The sequence below is a fragment of the Macaca nemestrina genome, chromosome 11 (genome assembly GCF_043159975.1).
Source record: "Macaca nemestrina isolate mMacNem1 chromosome 11, mMacNem.hap1, whole genome shotgun sequence".
Classification (NCBI taxonomy): Eukaryota; Metazoa; Chordata; class Mammalia; order Primates; family Cercopithecidae; genus Macaca; species Macaca nemestrina.
The window spans coordinates 115,254,395-115,279,025 of record NC_092135.1 but is presented as its reverse complement, the minus strand read 5'-3'; positions in this window follow the sequence as shown (position 1 = coordinate 115,279,025).

The window sequence follows — 24,631 nt, the reverse complement described above, 5'->3', positions numbered from 1 at the left end:
CCACAGGCACAGCCTGGACCCATCAGCGAGCTGCTTTTTCAGGAGATTAATTATTTGTTCAGACAGGGGTCAGGTGGAGGGTCTTTGAAAGATTCCTTCAGTGTTTGGCCCCACCCCCTCTCATGGGGGTGAAAAATAGAACTCTCTGTACAGCCAAGCTGTAGAAAGAACACTGTGTGCGGAGTCAGAAGGGACGTGTGCAGCGTTTGACCCACACTGCCCAATTAAGACAGGAGGGGACTGAGGGGCCAGAGAAGTGAAGGGGCTGTGCGTTGGCTCTCCTTACCTTGCTGTCCTTAGGTTATAGGTTTTGCGATTTGTCCCCAGGGCAGACTTCAGTCAGGCTGAAAATGCAATAAATTGAGAAAGGCATGGCGTTAGGGGAAGCCAGCTGACAGAAGGACAGTTGGACAGTGTCTGCAATCCAAGGGGGTCATGGAGGCTCTGGGAGGCCTCCCTGTCAGCCCTGGAGCAGAGGTTTCTTTCCAGGAAGTGCTGGGCTTTGCACATCGACCACCTGGATATGTCTCTGGGGAGTCACTTACACACACTGAAGAACAGCAAACACTTAACAAAAAGCAGAGGAGAGGAGAAAAGGCTGAGGTGCAGCAGTTGTCAAACGCACGACAGTGTCCAGAAGGAAGATTGCAAAGGCTCTGTACTCTCAGGGCAGGATAATGGGAAAGGGAGATTTTCTGAGAAAGGGAGTAGGGATTGACTAAACTGGAGTTAGTCAGAAAGGTACTCAAATTTTGTTCACCCATGTTAGGAAAGTTGTGAACAGTGGTTTGTTAGTAAGCGGTTAAAAACTGTCAGGGGAAGGGGGTGAGCTGTCCTACTTATCATCTGCTGATTTCTGTGGTGTAAATACCCACTTCGACCCTGATTTCAAGCACCAATGTGAGGTCACTGATGAGGGGTTGGGAAGAGATGGAAAAATAGGCTCTTCTGAGCTAGTGCAAGCTGGCTCCAGGTCACCCCTGGTTGTCATAAATACACTAACAAGGTTCCTAAAGAATGTTCTCAGTTATCGTGCCCTAAGAGGCTACATGGTCCAGCTAAAGGGGCTGGAATCCAGTCCTAGTGTCAATTTCTTCCTGCCATCCAATCCCAGCTGTCAGTTTACAATTTGTGCACTTTTCTCTGTATATTTCCATACAAAGTTGAAATATTAAACAGTGCAAAATAAAGAAGTCTTGCTATCCTCTACAATTACAGATGTATAAAATTTGGCATCCTCAATTCCCGTCATCATTTCTCTAATAGTTCTTGCCTTTGATAAGGCACAGGATTGGGATGTATTGGCAGCGAGCAAAAAGAGGAACTGCAGACTGCAACTGGTGGAACTGCAACCAGTGTGCGGCCCCCTATTTGAAGGAATGGAAAGAGAAAGCCTAACTCTCCTGTTAGGTATAGGGTCTGATCTGCGCAGCCTGATGGGAATCAGAGAGTTCTGGAACGCAGCTCCTTTCATAGCCCTTGGCTCCTCTGCATGCCCCAAATAAACACAGATTGTCAGTAGTGGTTTCAGATGAATCCCCCTGCAAATGCTGGCATAGCAGGCTGGGGCAGCCACGAGTCTTACCCTCCAGGGAGGGAGTCCAGAGCGGGACTGCCACGCAGAGATGTAGTTGAAGAGGGGAAGGGGTGGGGGTCTATGAAAGCCAATCGCAGAGTCCTGTGGTTTGGCAGTTGGCCTGGGAGCCCTGGAGCCTTCTGGGAAAAAGCCAGGAGGGGAGGACAGAGTGAGGGAGAGGGGGTGGGGGAACTGCTTCTCAAGGTTGGGCTGGCTGCTGCGCCTGTCAGGGCCAGAATTGTCAGCTCTTTTCTGGAGTGACTTACTACATACAGAGAGGAGGAAAATGAACTAAGGTGCACTGGGCAAGTCACGGTCAGGATTTCCCTCCAATCTCACGATAGTCCTACGAGGCAGATTTTCATCACCATTTCTCAGATGGGGAAACTGAGGCCCCACAGGTAAGAGGATTGGCCTGTGTCACACTGATATTAATGGCTAAAGGTGAGATTTGATTTCGCCCCTTTCTGCACCCAAGGCCCTGATCTCCCTTTGGCTTCATGCTTCTTTTTGGCACCTCTAAATCAAACCCTTTGGCTCCACCAGCCAATCTAGTGTGACCCCTATTTGATTTTAGTTTGTTTCACTCTTTTGTAAACGGGTCCGTTGGTTGTTGAAGTGGCTGTCCAGGCTGACTGTGGTGGCCTCCCGTGAGGACAAGGGAAGGGACTCTTGGCCTCCAGCTTGTCTGTGGGGCCGGGATGGATGTGCTCCTGTAATCCACACCAGAGAATCTGAGCTGTGTCGGCACAGCCAGGACACAAGTGCCATCCTCCTGCCAGAAGATTGTTAATAACACCAACAATTTCTTCGACTTCCAGCTGTGGATACCAGCAGCCTGTGTTAAGTCAACTGTGTGTCCTCACTAGCGTGTTGGCCCTGGTCAGCTGCTTAGTCATAAATCCAGACATGTCTATCTATCTGTCCATCAGTCCTTGTGGCCACGTTGCCCTTGAAATCTTTCCTGCACAAACATGAAACTTAACCCGAACTCCTCACAAGGGTACTCAGCCCTTGGCTTTCACTCGGAATAAACAGTCAGGTCTCTAGATGCAAACCCACTGCCCAAAGTGAAAGGCAGCCAGCACGGCCACCTGCTGCTTCCCCTCTTGCGTCCCTCACACTGTCTGGGTACTTCCCCACTGCCTTTTTGTTATTCTCTATTCGAATGTCAAACGCTAAAGTTCCTAGTTGTTTTAAGAACTTTTGCTGAATTTCTACCGTTCTGATAAAGTATTCCATTTCCATTATTGATAAGATGATGGCTTTCCTGGCTGAGAGAGTCAGTAAGAGCTTTTTCTCTCACTTGAGCAGGTCTATTTTATCATCTTGCAAATAGGAATACTGTACATGGACTTCCACAGACAATAGTGATGCTACCACCCACTAATAATGATAATAAATGTTAGCTGTTACTGCAGCCACTGCTACAGCTAATGTTTATTGAGCACTTACTATGTGCTGGGCAGTAGGTATTAAATGCTTTATAAAGATTAAGTATTTGATCCTCACAATGACTCCATGAAGTAGAGCCCATTATGTTCTCCACTTTCATAAGAAGAAAATGAGATTCAGATGAGTTAAGTTAAAACTTACTTAAGTTTTGAAAACTAATAAATAATAAATGTGGTGCCAGAATTTGTGTTTTTGACCACTTTTCTATAGTGATATGAATCCCAAATATGTGTGTGTATGCATGTACAAAATTAAGCTTCACTATATGAAGTGCTCATTTTAACAGTCAGAAGCTGTTCAATATTAGCAATTTCATGATTCAACTTAAAACACTTCAGCCAGAATTTTCTGAATGTGGCTGTGAGACTTGATTATCCTCAAACTTCGGTGCGTTTCCTGGAACAGGCCCTTAGTCAGTAAATGTTTTCTGAGCATAAGAGTGAGGAATTGAGTGGGCACAGGAATGCAGAGAGGGGTGTGAATGATCACAAGCAAAGGCAAGTTTCAGTTGCAGGAGGAATGAATTTCAGGGGGCACGGCAAGGAGCGTGGGCATGGCAAGGGGTATGGGCAGGTGCGTGTGGGCATGCGTGTGCATGTGTGTCCAAGGACCTGTGCCAGTGGTGAGTGGGTGCAAGCGCTTTTAAAAGCTACACCCTGCTATTATTTTCCCTGTGGAGTGACGTGACCACTCACATTTCCATCCTATAGTTCTCATGGCTGCCACAACATACTACCTTCAAAAGAAATCATCGAAGAGACATTCTTTTGAAGAAAGTGTTATAGGTTTAGCCACCTCCCATAACTCCTTTCTAATACCAATAACCTCGGTTGAGAGACTGTTGGTTTCAATTCAATGGGAATTGATTTGAGAGCGAATCATCCCATGGTCGAAGCCCCTGGAATCAATCTATCCTCTCATCTCGCTTTTTCTTTCTCTTTCTTCTCATTATCTGTTAGGATCAAAGTAGTGCAAACCTGATTCTCCTTTGTAATCTCTGCAGCCCAGCGCACCTGGTGGAGAGGGGAGGCCGGAGGTGCTGGAGAAGAGTGAGAGGGAGAACGAGGAGCATTGGGGTGGGCACCAGGCTCTCTGGGAGGAAGGTGCATCAGGAAGGCAGGTGCAGCCCGACCTTACCAGATGGGATGTTCTAGGCACCCAAGAAGCAAGGACACCAAACCCTAAGATCCAGAAAGCAGGAAGGCAAAGCTTAGAGCTTCATTTATCCTCTCTGGGATGCCTTTGGACATGATTCAGGAAAGAGAATGAATAAAGTCAGCACAAAGGTGTGAAAGGTGGGTCAGATACCAAGGGGAACAATATGTAAGAGAGGCAGGAGAACATACCCTCTGCTCACCCCTGCAAAGCAAGGTCACCACATGCTTTAATTTTGTGTCACACACTTCTGTCAGTAAAAATGTTTTTAATACATCTGCAAATAAATGCATGTTAATATTTTAATAATATATACACTTAGTACCATGACGATATACTATGTACATTATGAAACAGACACAAAAATATAAATTAAAAATTGATAAGATAAAAATAATAAGTAAGAAAAGAAGTTATATTTTCTTTCCAAACTCCCAAGGAATCATCTCGTGTACCTCTGAGGTGAACTCACGTCATTCTGCAGGCCTTTGGGTTAGAACAGTGCTGCCAATAGAAATATAATGCAAATTGCATATATAATTTACATTTTTCTTATTTTAAAATGTAAGAAGAAATAAATGAAATTATTTCTAATAATACATTTTAATCTAACCCAATATATCCCAAGTACCATTATCTCAATGGGTAATCAACATAAAATTATTAATGTGAGATTTAAAGTTCTTTATTTTACAACGAAGGCTTCTAAATTTGGTGTATATTGTACACTTACATCTTCATTTGGATAGCCCACATTTCCAGTGTTCGTCAACTACATGTGGCTAGCATCTACTATATTAGATGGTATGGGGTTGAAGGACTGTGATACCAGGAGGAATGGGAATCCTAGCAGACACTGAATTTCTGTTTGCGGTCAAGGCTGAGAACGTTAGCATAAGGATGCTTAATGTGCTATTGCCAGCAGTAGAACTGTAATCTTCCAGTTCCTTTAACCAGATGGCCTTATAATAAGCACATTACTCAGGTTGCAGAGTAATATAATTCCATGAAAAAGGAATTACACATAAGTACGTAAACGTATGAGCATAGCAAAAATATGCATGAGCACACATTAACAATGAATATCGATCACCTTGAGGATATGGAATAGGAGGACAGTGAGCAGCAGAGTATTAAAATTTTCTATATATGTATCTATATAGTTTCAGTTGTCAAAATCTGTATTTATTTTTTAAATATTCTAAAGGACAATAATTTTCAAGCACATGTATTTTTTTCAGAAAGTATGCAGGCTGAATCCTTATTGATAAAATAATATTTCCTTCAGTTATAGAAACCTAAACCTACCTGTAGAGTCAACATGTTCCTCTTATTGAATGAAAGAGTCTTCTTTTTTTATTCTTTCTTTTTTACATGGAGGACGAGTAGGGAAAGGGATTTGGGGCTTAGGGTTGCCAGATAAAATACAGGAAATATGGTTAAATTTGAATTTTATATGAGCAATGATTAATTTCTTAACATAAGCATGCCCCATGCTGTATTTCCCTTGAATGATCCAGGGATAACAGAAATATTTGCTTGGAACATGTGTATTTATTTATTTTATTTATTTTTTATCCTTAACTAGCAGGATGTCAAAGTGCATACGTATTTATGCTAAAAAATTATTCGCTGTTTATCTGAAATCCAAATTTTACTGGACACTTTTTAAAAAAATCAAATCCAGCAAGCCTGTTTGGGCTGTCATTATGACAAGCGAGCTGCTGTGGTCTTGCATGACTGCTTTTCTCTGCACCTCAGGAAAGTGCTACCTCCAACGGAATTATTCCCGTCAGTGGTTCCCAACTGGGATGTGGTGGAGAGGTGCTTCTAATTCCTCCTGCCGGCACAGTGATTATGAAAGTAGATCCATCTTCCTGTCTCTCAACTTCTCAACCTAGTTCCCTTCCAAGTAAGTTCTTCGTTTCTTGAATTTGAATTCCTTGTCTAAGGTGTTTTCAAAAACCCGACTGGAGAAAAGACAACACTCTCAAATATCCCAAATAAGCACATTACTAACTATGGCAGGCAAAGCTACCTATTTTAGTCTCAGCTCTGAAAGAATTTATGGTATTTATCAAGGAATATGCTCCACTGTTTTGTTCTATACCTATATGAACCACAGTGCCGGAATCATGGCAAGTGGTATAGCTGTGTGTTGTGTGCGCGTGTGTGTTGTGTGCACGTGTGTGTTGTGTTGTGTGTGTGTTGTGTGTGCATGTTGTGTGTTGTGTGTGTGTGCGTGTATGTGTTGTGCATGTGTGTGTTCACCCTGTTATCTTCAACAACACACAGTGGTATAGCTGTGTGTTGTGTGTGTGCATGTTGTGTGTTGTATGTGTGGTGTGTAGTGTGTGTTTTGTGTGTGTTGTGTGTGTTTTGTGTGTATGTGTTGTGTGTGTGTGGTGTGTGTTTTGTGTGTGTGTGGTGTGTGTGTTGTGATTGTGGTGTTTGTGGTATGTGTGTGTTTTGTGTGTTGTGTGTGTGTTGTGAATGTGTGTTGTGTGTGTATTTTGTATGTGTTTATGTGTGTGGTATTTTTTTTGTGTGTGTGTGTTGTCAATGTGTGTTGTGTGTGTATTTTGTATGTGTTTGTTATGTGTGTGGTATTTGTGTGTGTGTGTGTGTTATGTGTGTATTGTGTGTGTGTGTGTGTGTGTGTGTTGGGGAGAAGGGGTTAGAAATACCTTATACCCAGGGCATTTCCACTGCCCGCCACTGATTGCTGGTGATCAGATGGACACTGACTTACATTGGGTTTTCAGAATCCCAAAGAGCATAACATCTTATGCATCTCTATTCATCAAATTCAAGTTTTTAGGTTTATCAGACAAGGGCTTGTTCTTTTCTTTTAATGATGCAGGGATAACCTTAACCTCAAATAGCTAACTTGTCAATCCACCCCAAAATGCAAATCCTTAAGAAATTAGCCTGGGCACTTGTCTCAAGAAACCACAGTACTTTTTCCCTGGCATTTTAATGATACAAGAATTCTTTGATCCAGAGCTTTCTAATGTCTAATCCATTAGCAGAATTGCTTTTTCTATCACAGCCCTCTTTACCAGATTCAATTAACACTGTCTACAGAGTTATACCAGAGATTGAAAGACAGATGCTTATTCCAGTCTCCAAAGATCTCTATGTGTATCTTGAGTGCTGTCACTCAAAAAATGAGACATGAATATGTAATTTAGAGAAAAAGAAATAAAAAGTATAAATATATAGAAAATCCCAAAGTTATGAGCACTCAAAGAAATAGTTAAGTCGAAATAATGTATTTTAAAGATGTATAAAGTTGGTTCTAGCCTTGATGTTCTCAACCTAATCAGCTATTCGGTTTCAGCTTTTTTCTTCTTCAACATCAGTCCTGCAATTCCTAAACTTTAGTATTTGATCTCACAGGTTCTTATCATATGAAGTCAGCACAACAATATTAGTAATATGAACAATGCATATTCACATGCAAAATCGGGTAAGAATTCTAAGTATAACCTTTAATGATCTTCTTGTGTGCTTTATATGTTGAAATTCTACTCTGTTTGAAACAGATATATATGTGACTGATTGAAAGAGAAAAGTGTTTTAATAATTGTAATGATTATGAAAGCTATTAATTTCATGAACACAATAGCTAAGAATTTCCAATTAGCTAAAAAATAAGAAAATATATTTCCAGTTAATACTAGTATTAAAATAATATATTAATTAGATAAACTTAGAGCATAATATGCTGCTGTTTTTTTTTTTTTTTTTCGAGATAGAGCCTTGCTCTGTCACCCAGGCTGGAGTGCAGCGGCACGATCTTGGCTCACTGCGACCTCCACCTCCTGGGTTCAAGCAATTCTCCAGCCTCAGCTTCCTGAGTAGCTGGGATTACAGGTGTCCACCACCACACCTGGCTAATTTTTGTATTTTAGTAGAGATGGAGTTTCACTTTGATGGTCAGTCTCCTGACCTCAAGCAATCCACCCACCTTGGCCTCCCAAAGTGCTGTGATTACTGGTGTGAGCCACCACACGGAGCCTATTATATACTTTTTAAGGCAGCACATTTATAAAAGTTTCAATAATAAGTTAGCATACATACACCTTCCCAGTTAGGCGTATAATAGATCATAATTTTATCTTTTGAAAAATGTTTAGGTATAAGCATTTATAAAATAAAATTAACATGAAACAAAACCTTTAAACACTATATTTAATATTTAGTTATTTAATCCCATGTAGATCATGATTCACTAAAGAAAAATATGTAATTTATTAATTTTTTCTATGCTATGAGAGCAGGTTAAAAGCACAATGTTAACTTGGTCATCTCAAGGTGTATTAAGCAGAAAAGAACAACATCCTTTATACATTCCATATTGACAAAATAAAGAATATTAAATGCGAATAAAGGAAGAATGTTAGAAAAAAATTCAGACACTTCAAAAGTGTCTTATTTCCCCACTGATCATAAATGAAAAAGTTCTACTTAATATCACAAATGCTCAGATAATGACTGCAAGAGCAATACAATAGCTCACTATTCTGAGAAAATACTATTTTTGCACTGTAATTCAAACTTTAAACATTTAACTTAGAAATTTCAACAGCAACATTCATAATTATAATTAAACTTTTAAACAAAATTTCAGAATAATTTTTGTATGCTTTTATTTTATTTCATGATGATGATATTTGACTTCATATTTTATTTTAGGCAAATGTAATTTTGGGAAAACACTATTTTCCCATTTGTTATCTGGCCAAATGTTCATCCACTGCATGTCTAATTTACTATTTCAAAATACTGAATAAGAGAGAGAGTATTCAGACTAAAACTGACACCCAAAACCACTATCAGAAAAAAAAAATTCTCTAAATGTTGTCATCCGTTTCTTGTTTTCTAGAGCTGGTGAATAAAGCAACCAAAACAAAACTAAACAAAAATCCCCCAAAACAAAATACCTGTCAAGTATCAAAGCTATAGAATAAAACAATTTTAAACTTGGAGGAGCTCAGAAAATTTTGTACCCATGTACCCTTTGGAGAAACCTACTGAAGATGAAATTCATCCAACAAGAAATTAATGAGGAAACTTTATCAGTGGCAAATTTTAAATCTATTTTAATTATAGATATAAGACAAAAGAGGAAACAAGAGTGAAAGAATAAGATATTATATAATATATTCAATATAGCATGTGTTGTAAGTTTTGACAATGTAAAAATAATGCAAAGTTTACACCAAACATATTAGTCTTATTAAAAAATGTGAATAGACTTAATTCACCTATTAAAAATATTTCCATCATGACTGAAAATATGAGGTTCAACTATATACCGATTATTTTTAAAAAACCTAAAACAAAATAATTTGGAAACAAAATAATTTGGAAAAAAATGCCGAGTGGGCTGGGTGGAGGGGCTCACGCCTGTAATCCCAACACTTTGGGAGGCCAAGGCTGGCAGATCACTAGGTCAGGAGACTGAGACCATCCTGGCTAACACGGTGAAACCCCGTCTCTACTAAAAATACAAAAGTTAGCCAGGCGTGGTGGTGCATGCCTGTAATCCCAACTACTCTGGAGGCTGAGGCAGGAGAATCGCTTGAACCCGGGAGGCTGAGCTCGCAGTGAGTCTAGATTGTGCTGCCACTGTACTCCAGCCTGGGCGATAGAGCAAGACTACGTCTCAAAAAAAAAAAAAAAAGAAAAAGAAAAAAGAAAAACAAAAGGCAGCAAATGGAAAAAATTAGAAAGCAGGTATAGTGATACTGATGTCAGACAAAGTAGACAAATTAAATGAGACAAATAAGGTCAGTTTTTTATGGGTTGTGTTTATACATCTGTATTTTGCAATCAACAAGAGAAAGTTTTAGAGAATAATATATTTGGTTACAGTTCCACATATCTGTAGTAAATAGAAAGCCACATGATATTAAATCTGGCCGTAAGTAAGGTAAAGCTGAAACATTCAACTCATATAAAATTACTTTTTGGAGAGTAAATATGCTAATAAGTAATTATTTCAATGACCGTTTCTTTTTATGACTGTTTGCAAACTGATCCCTTTTCTCTAATCATTGTGACTCACCAATGTCCAAACTGGCCTCTTTACTTTGGTGTTACTACCCAGGGATTTCTGAGGCAACATAAGTTTGGATTCATAAAAACAGTAGATGCTTTAACTTTTCAGTGACTGTTTTTAAATCTGTAAACTCAATAATCACATTAGTTAGCCCAGTAACTATAAAAACATTGAGATTTCAGCATTACAAGTCAGGAGCTCTTTGAGCATTTTAGGTTAAGCTGCTTTGGAATCTTTTTGGTATTTATCAGTCGTTTGTATTTCCTTTATACAAATAAAATAATATATTTAAAGTAATTTTTAAGGTTAAATGTCATGGCAGACTTATCAGTACTTGTTATTTTTAAAACAGCATAAACCAATTATTATTTTTTCATTCAGTATTTGGAATAGTTGAAATAATTTCTGGTCCTTCCTTACATCAACCAATATACCACTTTTTTTCATGACATATAACACTAAAAATTACAGGCATCCCTGCAAAGTTTTTAAGTAAATGAGAGAATCACAGTGGAGTCTCAATCAGTTAACAATGTAGATCAATTACAAAAAAAAAACACAAAAATCATATTAAAAGAAAATCTTCAAGCTAAAAAACAAACAAACAAACAAACAAACCAAAATCCTCCTAAGAACTAAAACTGAGTATGTGTTGTCATTGATTCTATACTTGTATCCCCTGTCTGATTAGAGTCCTCCTCATGTTGTAAGATATGTTTGCTGAAACCTTCAGGCCACGTTTTCAGGACACTTAATATGAAAAAGCTATGCTACTACCACATCTAAGGGAATATATGGGTAGTGATTCTTCACTAATAGACTTCACATCCAAAGATCAGCACTGAGTCTCACTCCCCTCATTCACCTGCATCTTCTCAGGAGATAATGCTTGCTGTGCAAATAAATGAAAGGTCCCATTTTAATGATAAGTGCCACAGTTCACAATGAAGTTATAATAGTCACAGTTATCTATGCACCAAATAACACAGCAACATATTTTGAAGCCAAAATTTCAGAAATGTAAGGACACATAAATGGAAACACATAAATAATAATAAAAAACATTCAATGAGTTGCTCTCGGTATAAGATAAATGGAGGCCAGGCATCGAGGCTCATACCTGTAATCCCAGCACTTTGAAAGGTGGAGGCAGGGGGATCACAAGAAGTTAGGAGTTCAAGATCAGCCTAGCCAATATGGCAAAACCCCATCTCTACTAAAAATACAAAAATTAACTGGGGGTGGTTGTGCATGCCTGTAACCCCAACAAAATGGCTCGGAGGTTGCAGTGAGCCAAGATTGCACCATTGCACTCCAGTCTGGGCAACAGAGCGAGACTCTGCTTTAAAAAAAAAAAAAAAAAAAAAAGATAAATTAAATAGGCATCATAAGTAAGGATATAAGACAACCTAAATAACATAATTACTAATGTAGAGCTTATGGATATATATCAAACCTGGTAATAGAGAACATATCTTCTCAAGTGGGCATGGGGAATTCAGAAAATTAATCATAATTTAGGACATGTTAAGTAACAAAGAAAATGTCAATAAATTATAGAAATATTATAAAGAACGCTCTCTGATTGCAATGTAAAAACACTACAAATATTAATAAAGTAAGAAAAAGATTATTTTATCTAGAATTTAAAAATACTAAACAACTCTTCAATAGAAGGGATATGCAAACAAAATTATAGAATTTTTAAAAGAATGCTAATAAATTATATAGATACCCTGCACTGATGCAACAAAAGAATATAGCAGAATTTTGAGGATGCATTTAAGCAACAGTCAGAAAAAATTCTTAGCCTAAAAATAAGTGAATTAAATTTCAGCTAAGGATAAAAAAGCTAGACCCAATGGTGTACTGTCTTCAAGAGACACATCTCACACGTAATGACACCCATAGACTCAAAATAAAGAAATAGAGGAAAATTTACTAAGCAAATGCAAAACAGAAATAAGCAAGAATTGTAATCCTAATTTCAGACAAAACAGGCTTTAAGCCAACAAAGATCAAAAAAGACAAAGAAGGGTATTACCTAATGGTAAAGGGTTCAATTCAACAAGAAGACCTAACTATCCTAAATACATATGCACCTAACACAGGAGTACCCAGATTCAGAAAGCAAATTCTTAGAGACCTACAAAGAGACATAGACTTCTACACAATAATAGTAGGAGACCTCAACACTCCACTAACAGTATTAAACAGATCATTGAGGCAGAAAATTAACAAAGACATTCAGGATCTGAACTCAACATTGGACCAAATGGTTCTGATAGACCTCTACAGAACTCCCCACCCCAAAACAACAAAATATGCATTCTTCTTTTCACAACATGGCATATACTCTAAAATTGACTACGTAATTGGACATAAAACAATCCTCAGAAAATTAAAAAGAATCAAAATCATACCAACACACTCTTGGACTACAGTGCAATATAAATAGAAGTCAAAACTAAGAAAATTGCTCAAAACCATCCAATTACTTGGAAATTAAACAACATGCTCCTGAATGACTTTTGGGTAAATAATGAAAGTAAGGCAGAAATCAAGAGGTTCTTTGAAAATAATGAGAACAAAGATACAACATACCAGAATCTCTGGGACACAGCTAAAGCAGTGTTAAAAGGGAAATTCATAGCACTAAATGCCTGCATCAGAAAGCTAGAAAGATCTCAAATTAACGATCTAACATCATGCCTGAAAGAATTAGAGAAGGAAGAACAAATTAACTCCAAAGGTAGCAGAAGACAAGAAATAAAAAATATCAGAGCTGAACCCAAAGAAATTGAGACATGAGAAGTCATTCAAAAGATTAATAAATCCAGGAGTCGGGTATTTGAAAAAATCAATAAGATAGATAGGCCACTAGCTAGACTAATAAGAAAAGAGAGAAGATTCAAATAAACAGAAATAACAAAAAGGATATTACCACTGATTCCACAGAAAGAAAAATAACCATCAAAAACTACTACAAACACTTCTATGAACACAAACTAGAAAACCTGGAAGATATAAATAAATTCCTGGACACATATACCCTCCTAAGACTGAACCAGGAAGAAACTGATTCCCTAAATGGACCAGTAATGAGCTCTGAAATAGAATCAGTAATAAATAGCCTGCAAACAAAAAAAAGCCCAGGACCTGATAGACTCATAGCCAAATTCTACCAGTTTACAGAGAAAAGCTGGTGGAATTTCTACTGAAACTATTTCAAAACCTGAGGAGGAGAGACTCCTCTCCCAACTCATTCTATGAAGCCAGCATCATCCTGATACCAAAACCTGGCAGAGATGTTTACAACTGGCAAGTAAACATCAGGCCAGTATCCTTGATGAACATCAATGCAAAAATCCTCAGCAAAATACTCGCACCGAATCCAGCAGCACATCAAAAAATTAATCCACCATGATCAAGTAGGCTTCATCCCCAGGATGAAAGGTTGGTGCAACATATGCAAATCAATAAATGTCATTCATTAAATAAACAAAACTAAAGACAAAAGCCACATAATTATTTCAATAGATGCCGAGAAGGTTTTTGATAAAATTCAACACCACTTCATGCTAAAAACTCTCAATAAAATAGGTATTGAAGGAACATATCTCAAAATAATTGAGCCATCTATGAGAAACCCAAAGCCAACATCATATTGAATGGGCAAAAGCTGGAAGCATTCTTAAAAACTGGCGCAAGACAAGGATGCTCCTCTCACACTCCTTTTCAACACAGCATTGGAAGTCCTAGCCAGAGCAATTAGGCAAGAGAAAGATATAAATAGGATCCAAATAGGAAAAGAGAAAACCAAACTAACCCTGTTTGCAGACAACATGATCCATAGTCTCAGCCCCAAAATTCCTTAAGCTATTAAACAACTTCAACAAAGTTTCAGGATACAAAATCAATGTTCAAAAACCACTAGCATTCCTATACACCAACGGCAGCCAAGCTGAGAACCAAAGCAGGAAGGCAATCTTATTCACAATTGCCACAAAAAGAATAAAATACTGAGGAATACAGCTAACCAGTGAGGCAAAATATTTCTACAATGCAAAGTACAAAACACTGCTCAAAGGAATCAAAGAAGATGCAAACAAACAGAAAATCATCTCATGCTCATGGATAGGAAGAATTGATACCTTTAAAATGGCCATACAGCCCAAAGAAATTTACAAATTCTGTGCCATTCCTATTAAACTACCAATGACATTCTTCACTGAACTAGAAAAAACTATTTTAAAATTCATATGGAACAAAAAAGAACTTGAATAGCCAAGGCAATCCTAAACCAAAAGAGCAAAACTAGAGACATCATGCTACCCAACTTCAAACTATACTACAATGCTACAGTAACCAAAACCACATGGTACTGGTACCAAAACAAGCACATAGACCAAAGGAACAGAATAGAGAGCCAGGCAATAAGGCTACACACCTACAACCATCTGATCTTTGACAAAGCTGACAAAAACAAGCAATGGGGAAAAGACTCATTCAATAAACGGTGCTGAGATACCTGGCTAGCTATATGCAGAAGATTGAAACTGGACCTATTCCTTACGCCAAATACAAAAATCAACTCAAGATGGAGTAAAGATTTAAATGTAAAACCCAAAACTATAAAAACCCTGAAAGACAACCTAGGCAATACCATTCTGGACAGAGGAAAGTGCAAAGATTTCATGACAAAGACACCAAAAGCAATCGCAACTAAAACAAAACTTGACAAATGGGACCTAATTAAATTTAAGAGCTTTGGCATGGCAAAAGAAACTAGCAACAGATAAGACAGACAACCTACAGCATGGGAGAAAATATTTGCAAACTATGCCTTTGACAAATGTCTAATATCCAGCATCTATAAGGAACTTAAATTTACAAGAGAAAAACAACCCCATTAAAAAGTGAGCAAAGGACAAGAACAGACACTTTGCAAAAGAAGACATACATGCAGCCAACAATCATATGAGAAAAAGCTTAATATCACTGAGCAATAGAGAAATGCAAATCAAAACCACAATGAGATATCATCTCACACTAGTAAGAATGGCAGATGACAGAGGCTGGTGAGGCAGTGGAGTAAAGGGAACACTTACCCAGCATTGGTGGAAGTATAAATTAGTTCAATCATTATGGAAAACAGCAAGGTGATCCCTCAAAGAACTAAAAGAAGAACTTCCATTTGATGCAGCAACCCAATTACTGAGTATATGCCCAAAGGAATATAAGTCATTCTGTCATAAAGACATATGCACGTGTATGTTTACTGCAGCACTATTCACAATAGCAAAGACATGGAATCAACCTAAATGACCATCAGTGACAGACTGGATAAAGAAAATGTGGTATATATGCCCCATGCAATGCTATGAAGCCATAAAAAAGAATGAGATCTTGTCTTTTGCAGGAACATGGATGGAGCTGGTGGCTATTATCCTTAGCAAACTAACACAGGAACAGAAAAATACCACATCTTCTCACTTATAAATGGGAGTTGAATGATGAGAACTCATGAACACAAAAAAGGGCAGACACTGGGGTCTATTTGAGTGTGGAGGGTGGAAGGAGGGAGAGGGACAGAAAAAATAACTATTGGGTACTAGGCTTAATACCTAAGTAATGAAATAATCTGTATAACGAACCCCCGAGACATGAGGTAGCCTATATAACAAACCTTCACAGGTACCGCCAAACCTAAAATACAAGTTAAAAATTAATTAATTAAGTAAAATTTACCTAAAAGACTAGAAAGAACAAGAAAGTAAAGCAAAAGAAAGCAGAAGGAAAGAAATAGTAAGCAAAACACTTGTAAAAGAGGCAAAGAATAGAAAAACTGCAAATCTAATGAAATCCAAAATTCTTTTCTGTTTTTTAAACAAATTAATAGCATAGACAGACCACTAGTTAACTAATTCAAGAAAAATGGAGAAAGCAGAAATCAATAAAATAAGTGAGGAAAAACTACTCCTGAAATGAAAGAAATTTTTAAAAGAGATGACTTTGTAGATCTTTATGAAAATAAATTTGAAAATCTAGATAAAATATGTAATCTTGTAGGCCTACACAATTACATAGTTTACAACAACTGAGCCTGTTGGAGATAGAAGACTTAAACACACCAATTTTTACAGATAAAATAGAATAAATCATACAATAGAGCACCAGGCTCAGATAGTTGATTGGCAAATGGCAGCAGAGGAGGGTGGATTTGACCATGCCTTCAAAGACCAGATAGTTAAAATGTTAAAATGCTCCATAAATTGTTCCAGAGTATTAAAAATATAGGAAAACATCTTCATTATTTTTATAAATCAAACATAACATTTACAACGAAACCTGATGAATATGATACAAATAAAGAAATGTACAGGTCAGTATCACTTAAAACTATCAATATGAAAGTTTGAAATAAAATTTTCACTAACAGACTCTAACACCACATAAGAAAACATATACTTTAATCAAGTATATGCTTCAAAATAAAGAAATTAGGGAATTAGAAGTTAGAAAATCCAAAAATATGTATATTAAAACTTCTAAGAAAAACAATCATATAATCTCTATGGGTGGTGAAAAAGCCTTCAAAAAATTTATTATCCTTGCTTAATTTAAAAAAATCCAAGAAAACAAGAATTGATAGATAGTTTCTTAATATATTAAAGGTAGATGTAACTTGGTCCTAGAGTGAGCATCTTAATTAATGAAGAAACATTAGCGGTATCTCCATTTATGTCCAGAATAAGGCAAGAATGTACACTCTCTCTACTACTATTCAGCATTGTACAGGATGTATTAGCTGGGGGCAATTACACAAATAAATTGGAATCCCTTCCCTCCAAAAAAATAGAATAGAAGAAGTAAACTTACCTCTGCTTGCATATTATATAATTATGTACCAGTAAAACCCAAGAGAATCAACAACAAAACTAAACTATAAAAGCATTCATTATATGAATTTGTTTATAGAAATCAATAACCTTTATATACACACAGAAAAATCAGTCAGAAGTTGCTAACGGTAGCAATAATTTATTTACAATAGCAACATAGAAAATTAATTTAACAAGAAATATGTAACAATGCAAAATCTTTATAAGAAAAACGTTTAGACATGTTTTAAAGGCACAAAAGTGAACTGGAACAAATTGAAAGACATACCATGCCTTTGGATAAGATGACACCACGTCAGGAATAAAGGTCTGTTCTTTCAAAGTTACTTTAGACATTTAATGCAATCCCAATAATAACACCATAAAATTTTTTTTATGAAGCTCATCTTCATTTGAAAATGTAAGCACACCAGAATACATGAAAAACCTTGAAAAAGAAAGCTATGAAGAGATACTAATATTGCTAGATATTAAAACATATAATAAAGCCTCAATAATTAATTAATAAAGTCTCCATAAACAGCACTGGCTCATTAGAGAGGATGTCACTTGATACACCCTCATGAGAGGAATTTGGTAAGATCAAATAAAACTATGTTTATGTTTACCTTTTCACCTGGCAATATCACTTCTAGAAGTTTCCTTGAGAATTCAAAAGGTTATAACTAGTAGCATTGTTTATCATTGCAAACTATTGGAAATAACCTATATGCCCATACATGGAAGAGATGTTGAATAAAATATGTTATGTTGTAAACATAATGGAGTCTGTGTAGCTAATAAAGAAGAATAGAGAAAGAACTCTATCAATGGGTGTTGAAGGATTTCCAGGATATATTAAGTGAAAGAAAAGCAAAATGTAAAAGAGCATAAATAGTTTGCTACCTTTTGTTTAAGAAAGAAGAGTAAAAAACAAAATAAACAGGCATCTGCTCATTTCTGCAAAATTAGTGCAAAAATAAATGCAGTGAGTATAAACCAGAGACTAATAAAATTGGTTACCATTTTAGTCTTCCATGACCACAATTAAGTGGCTTAAAATAAAGCCCATCTATTAGCTAATGATTTTATAGGTCAGAGTCCAGATAGACTCAACTGGGTTCTCTACCTAGAGTCAGCTGGTCTGGGTTCCTCTCTGTAGCACTCTGGGGTAAGAATTCACTTCCAAGCTTATTGGATTTTTGGCAGAATTCAGACTCTTTCAGAGGTAGGGTTGAGGTTCCTGTTTCCTTGCGGCTGTCAGCCAGGACTGTTCTCAGCTTCTCATGTCTGTGTTCCTCGCCACGTGACCTTCTCTATCTCCAAGCCAGCAGTGGTGCATTCAATCTCTCTGATTTCCCCTCCTGCTATCAGCCAGAGAAAACTCTGCTTTCAAAAACTAATCTCCCTTTTGTCATATAAGGGATATGTAATATGTAATATCTCATCATATTCACAGCTTCCACTCACCCTTGAAGGGTGGGCAAAGGTCACTCAGGGCTATTCTTAGAATTCTGCTCACCACTATTACCAATAAAGCGTGAGTGAGAGGAAGTGTGAAGAATAGATGGAACAGGGACAATGACACTTTTTGCATATGTCTATTGTACTGTTGTGACTTTTGGAATTTTTCGTAACATTTCAGCAATTAAAAAAAACAGCAAGAACGAGGAAGAAAAAATTCCAAAAATGTAAATCAAACAAAAGCAAATGAGCTAAGTGAAATACCAAATGAATAATATAACTATACTAAATTGGGAAAGAAAACCTAACCTGAATAACTTCTGAGCATTGTATTTAAAGTATATGCCCTTAGGCTAAAGAGAAAAACACAACCTCTAAAACATATTGACCTCTAGTTAACAGGCTTCTTTTATTCAAAGAGGCATGGATCAGCAATTATGAAAACACTTTTTGTGTGTTGAGTAAATAAGTAAATGTACTGTGGAAAATGGGTGTTGTGTTTCTCGCTGTTGGATAAGGGAGCTCTAACTATGGAAAAGAGGAAGGGTAGCATGAATCCCATGCCACTGAATTAGAATTGAAGGTATCGGTGGAAGAAAATAGTTTTTACTATACCTGGGTGGTAATGAAATAATATGTAGAAATCTATATAATATAATGAAATAATACATAAGAATCTATATCTATAGATTTAGAAATGTGGAAATCTGTATCTATATAGATATAGATTATATACAGGCACACCTCATTTTATTGCCTTTTGCTTTATTGCACTTCATAGATACTGTGTGTTTTATACATTTAGGGTTTGTGGCAACCCTGCATCCAGCAAGTCTATTGGCCCCATTTTTTCAACACTCTGAGCTCACTTCATGACTCTGTGTCACACTTTGGTAATTCTCATAGTATTTCAAACTTTATTATCATTATACCATTATGGTGATCTGTGATCGGTGATCTTTGATATTACTGTTGTAATTGTTTTGAGCCACCACTAATTGTACCCATTTAAGAAGGTGAACTTAATCAATAAAAGTTGCATATATTCTGTTAATAATCAATAAACTTAATCAATAAATATTTGCATATGCAATAAGTATTTGCATATATGAATGTTGCATGTTGCTCCACTCACTGGCCATTCCTCAACCTGTCTCCCTCTCCTAGGGTCTCCTGTTTCTTGAGACACCACGATATTGAAATCAGGTCAGCGAATAACCCAACAATGGCCTCTAAGTGTTCAAATGAAAGGAACAGTCACATGTCTCTCACTTTAAATCAAAAGCCATAAGTGATGAAGTTCAGTGAGAAAGGCATGTCCAAAGCCCAGATAGGCTAAAAACTAGGTTTCTTATGCCAAACAGTTAAGTTGCGCAGGCAAAAGAAAAGTTCTTGAAGGAAATTAGAAGTGCTACTTCACTGAGCACACAAATAATAACAAAGTGAAACAACATTATTGGTGATATGGAGAAAGTTTTAGTGTTCTGGATAGAAGATAGAACCAGCCACAGCATTTCATGAAGTTAAAGCCTAATGCAGAGCAAGGCCCTAACTCTCTTCTCTTCTATGAGGGCTGAGAGAAGTGAAGAAGCTACGGAAGAAGCTAGCAGAGGTTGGTTCCTGAGATTTAAGAAAGAACATCTTCATAACATAAAAGTGCAAGGTGAAGCAGCAAGTGCTGACAGAGAAGCTACACCCAGTTATCTGGAAGATCTTCATTTCTGTCTTATTTTAAGAAAATCTAGCTAAGATCATTGATGAAGGTGGCTACACTAAACAGCAGATTTTCAGTGTAGACAAAACAGTCTTATATGAGAAGATGCCATCCATCTAAGGCTTTTATAGCCAGAGAGAAGTAAATGTTTCAAAGCTTCAAAAGTTGGTCGGGCATGGTGGCTCATGCCTATAATCCCAGCACCTTGGTGGCTGGATCACGAGGTCAGGAGTTCAAGACCAGCCTGGCCAAGATGATGAAACCCCATCTCTACTAAAAATATAAAAATTAGCCAGGCATGGTGGCGGGCACCTGTAATCCCAGCTACTTGGGAGACTGAGGCAGAGAATTGCCTGAACCCAGGAGGCGGAGGTTGCAGTGAGCCGAGATCATGCCACTGCACTCCAGCCTCAGCGACAGAGCAAGACTCCATCTCAGAAAAAGAAAATAAAAGAAAAGACTCTCTTGTTAGGGGCTAATGCAGCTGGTGACTTAAAGTTGAAGCCAATGCTCATTGACCATTCTGAAAATTCTAGGTCCCTTAAAAATTATGTCAATCTGCTCTGCCTGTGCTCTGTAAATGTAACACCACCACCTGGATGACAAGTCTGTTTATAGCATGATTTACTGTATATTTTAAGCCCACTGTTGGGACTTCCTGTTCAGAAAAAAAGATTCCTTTCAAAATATTAGTGCACATTGACAATGTACCTGGTCATCCAAGAGCTCTGATGGAGATGTACGAAAAGATTAATGCTGTTTTCATACCTGCTAACACAACATGCATTCTGTAGCCCAAGGATTAAGGAGTCATTTTAAATTTCAAGTTTTATTACTTAAGAAATAATTTTGTAAGGAGATAGCTGAGTCACAGATAGTGATTCCTGTGATGAATCTGGGCAAAGTAAATCAAAAACCTTCTGGCAAAAAGTCGCCATTCTAGATGCCATTAACAACATTTGTGGTTCATGGGAAAAGGTCAAAATAGCAACCTTAACAGGAGTTTAGAAGAAGCTGATTCCAAACCCTCATGGATGACTTTGAGGAGGAGTTTAAGACTTCAGTGGAGGAAGTAATTGAAGATTTGGTGGAAACAGCAAGAGAACTAGAGTTAGATGTGGAACCTGAAGATGTGAACTGTTGCAATCTCATACTTGAATGGATCAAGCTTGAATGGGTGAGGAGTTGCTTCTTATGGATAAACAAATAAAGTGGTTTATTGACATGACATCTACTCCTGATGAGATGCTGTGAACATTGTTGAAATCAAACAAAGAATTTAGAATATTACATAATCTTAGTCGATAAAGCAGTGTCAGGGTTTGAGAGGAGTGACTCCAATTTCGAAAGAAGTTCTTTTGTGGGTAAAATGCTATCAAACAGCATTGTGTGCTACAGAGAAATCTTTTGTGAAAGGAAGAGTCAGTCAGTGTGGCATACTCCACTGTTACCTTATTTGAAGAAATTGCCACAGACACCCTATTCTTGCAACAATCGCCCTTATCAGTAAACGGCCATCAACACTGAGGCAAGAATCCCCATGTCACCCAGGCTGGAGTGAAGTGGCCGGATCTCAGCTCACTGCAAGCTCCGCCTCCCAGGTTTACACCATTCTCCTGCCTCAGCCTCCCGAGTAGCTGGGACTACAGGCACCCGCCACCTCGCCCGGCTAGTTTTTTGTATTTTTTAGTAGAGACGGGGTTTCACCGTGTTAGCCAGGATGGTCTCGATCTCCTGACCTTGTGATCCGCCCGTCTCGGCCTCCCAAAGTGCTGGGATTACAGGCTTGAGCCACCGCGCCCGTCCTGTTAAGATTTTTTAGCAATAAAGTATGGTTTAATTAAGGCATATACAGTTTTTAAAGACATAATGCTATCACACACTCACAAGACTATAGTATAGTGTAAACAATTTTTATATGCATTAGGAAACCAAAAAATTTATGTGACTTGCTTTATAGTAATATTTGCTTTATTGCACAATATCTTTGAGGTACACCTGTGGATATAGACATGGATATTATATACGTACACACATAAATTTGTATATATGAGTGTATGTGTGTATATACATCCGCTGTCTATCTCTGTTGACAGGCCTTAGAAACAATGGCACCTTGTAGTAATCAGTGAAAATGCCATTTGCCACTAAAAGGAATCAAGCCCTTTTGAGAAATGGCTGATTCTGGAAAAATGTAAGATGAGTTAAGAATATGGTGTTGTGCCAGAAGAGTGAGAATGTGTTAAAAGAATGATGTAGATATGTCAAACGGACACAGGAACCAGCTTGAAAGGGCTTAGACTGAAAAAACCTGGACAATTTGCTAATCAAAGTAAATAAGCATAGTAAAGAAATACAATTCACAGAAAAAATAAAATCCATGATATAAATGGATAAATGAGTGAATAAATAACAAAACAGGTGATAAGAAAATGTTCTTTCGTACGGTAGAAAGCCAACCAATAATCATAGAAACAATTCCAGGGGTCAATTTAAATGTCAATCTTTGGTAACCATTATAACAATTGATTCAGGCAAAAATCTTCAATGGATGCTAAAACTAGCAGCTGGAAGTTTAAGGAGTAAGAAGATACTGAGGTAATCTTAAGGTACCCTTCCATGAGATTCTCATTAATTAGAAGCTAACTAACTAGTAATTTTATCATTTAAGAAACTCAGTAGACACCACCTTAATCAAGTGATCAAAATTCTCATCCTCAGAAATGAGACAAATAAGATACCGTATGTCCCCTGATATCATGCACTGAGAAGAACATACCACTTCTGTGATATTCTTGCCAAAATTTCATAACCTAAATCTAATCAAGAGGAAACATCAAACAAACCCAACTTGGGTGACCATCTATCAAATAACCAGGGCTTGCATTCTTCACAGTTGTCAATGTCATGATAGACAAAAAAGACTGAGGGACTGTACTAAATTAAAGCAGCCTAAACTGGGACAGCAACTGAAAGCAAAGCAGAATTTTCTGTTGCCATTAAAATATTATTAGTACATTTGGAAAAATACAAATAAGCCCTGATGATTTGAATATAGCGATGATGCATGAATATTACTTTCCTGATTTTGATAATTATCTTGTGGTTATGTAAAAGAATGTGCTTCTTTTGTAATAAATATGTACTCTAGTATTATAGTGTTTAGCAATAAAGTAGCATCCTGTCGGCAACTTTCAAATTGATCAGAAAAAATTATATATGTATATGAATATACTTTCAGTATGTTACGTATGTTTGTATTTATACAATAGCCTCAAATTTCACTTCTCAGCATCCATTTCTAGAAATGGTTAGATTGGAGAACAAAGGCGCATATCCAGAGTGGGGGCTTCCTTGTTAAATGTAGCTAATCTGCACAGAAGGGTCAGCTAGAGGCGAAGACATGGGAAATGGCAAGTGCAAGTTCCCCATCTTAGTGACCTGGGAGATACTACATGAAGCTCAAGCACATCACCCCTGTACCTGATCACAGGGTGGGGTGGGGCTAGGGAGCAAAAGAGACAAGCAGTTGTGCCATGGCTGAGCAGTCAGTGATCTCCAGTGCCTTAGCACTAAGCAACCAGGAAATACAGTCTTCCCAGTTTCAGGCTCCCACACATACCAAAACAGATGGAGGGTCAGAATTTCCCTTTCCAATATGTTGGGAGAAAGTTCTACCTCTCTGGAATGACATGGGCACGACATGAAAGGTTCCTCCCTATGCCTTAAAAAACCTGACAGTTCTTCAGCCCCTGCCTCAGGGCGGGATGGAGGAGAAAACTTGGGCCAGTGCCTCACCATCAAAAATGTCACACTATAGAGACCTGCAGGAGCTTCAAGCCTCGAGGCCTGTAGTCATGCTTGAGAAATAGCCTGTCTGGGGATGAGCCTTTGCTGGCTCGGTTAACAGTGACACCCTCTCTGCATACAACCAGAAGACTCCAGAGAAGGGAGTACTTCCTTCTCTCTCAGGTACTCTCAGGTAGACAAAAAACACCCCGTTGACCTCCATTCCCATCAATATCAGATACCTGCTTTCTCAAGTGCCTCTTCCCTAGATGACTCCATTCTTGATAAACTCAATAGTCACTGTCAATACTGCTAAAATCAACAGATAAAAGAGCTGCTTCAATATTGCTGGGCCCCAAAGCTGCTAAAGCTAGCCCCAATAACCTGCCCTGTCAATTCCAGCTGTTTCCTAAATAAATCTCCTTTACTTATAATCCAATTTCATCCTTAACCACAATACCATTTGCCTCTTGCCTAGGGGCACAAGCCATCCCTGACCGGCCAAACTAGCAGCCCAGACCACC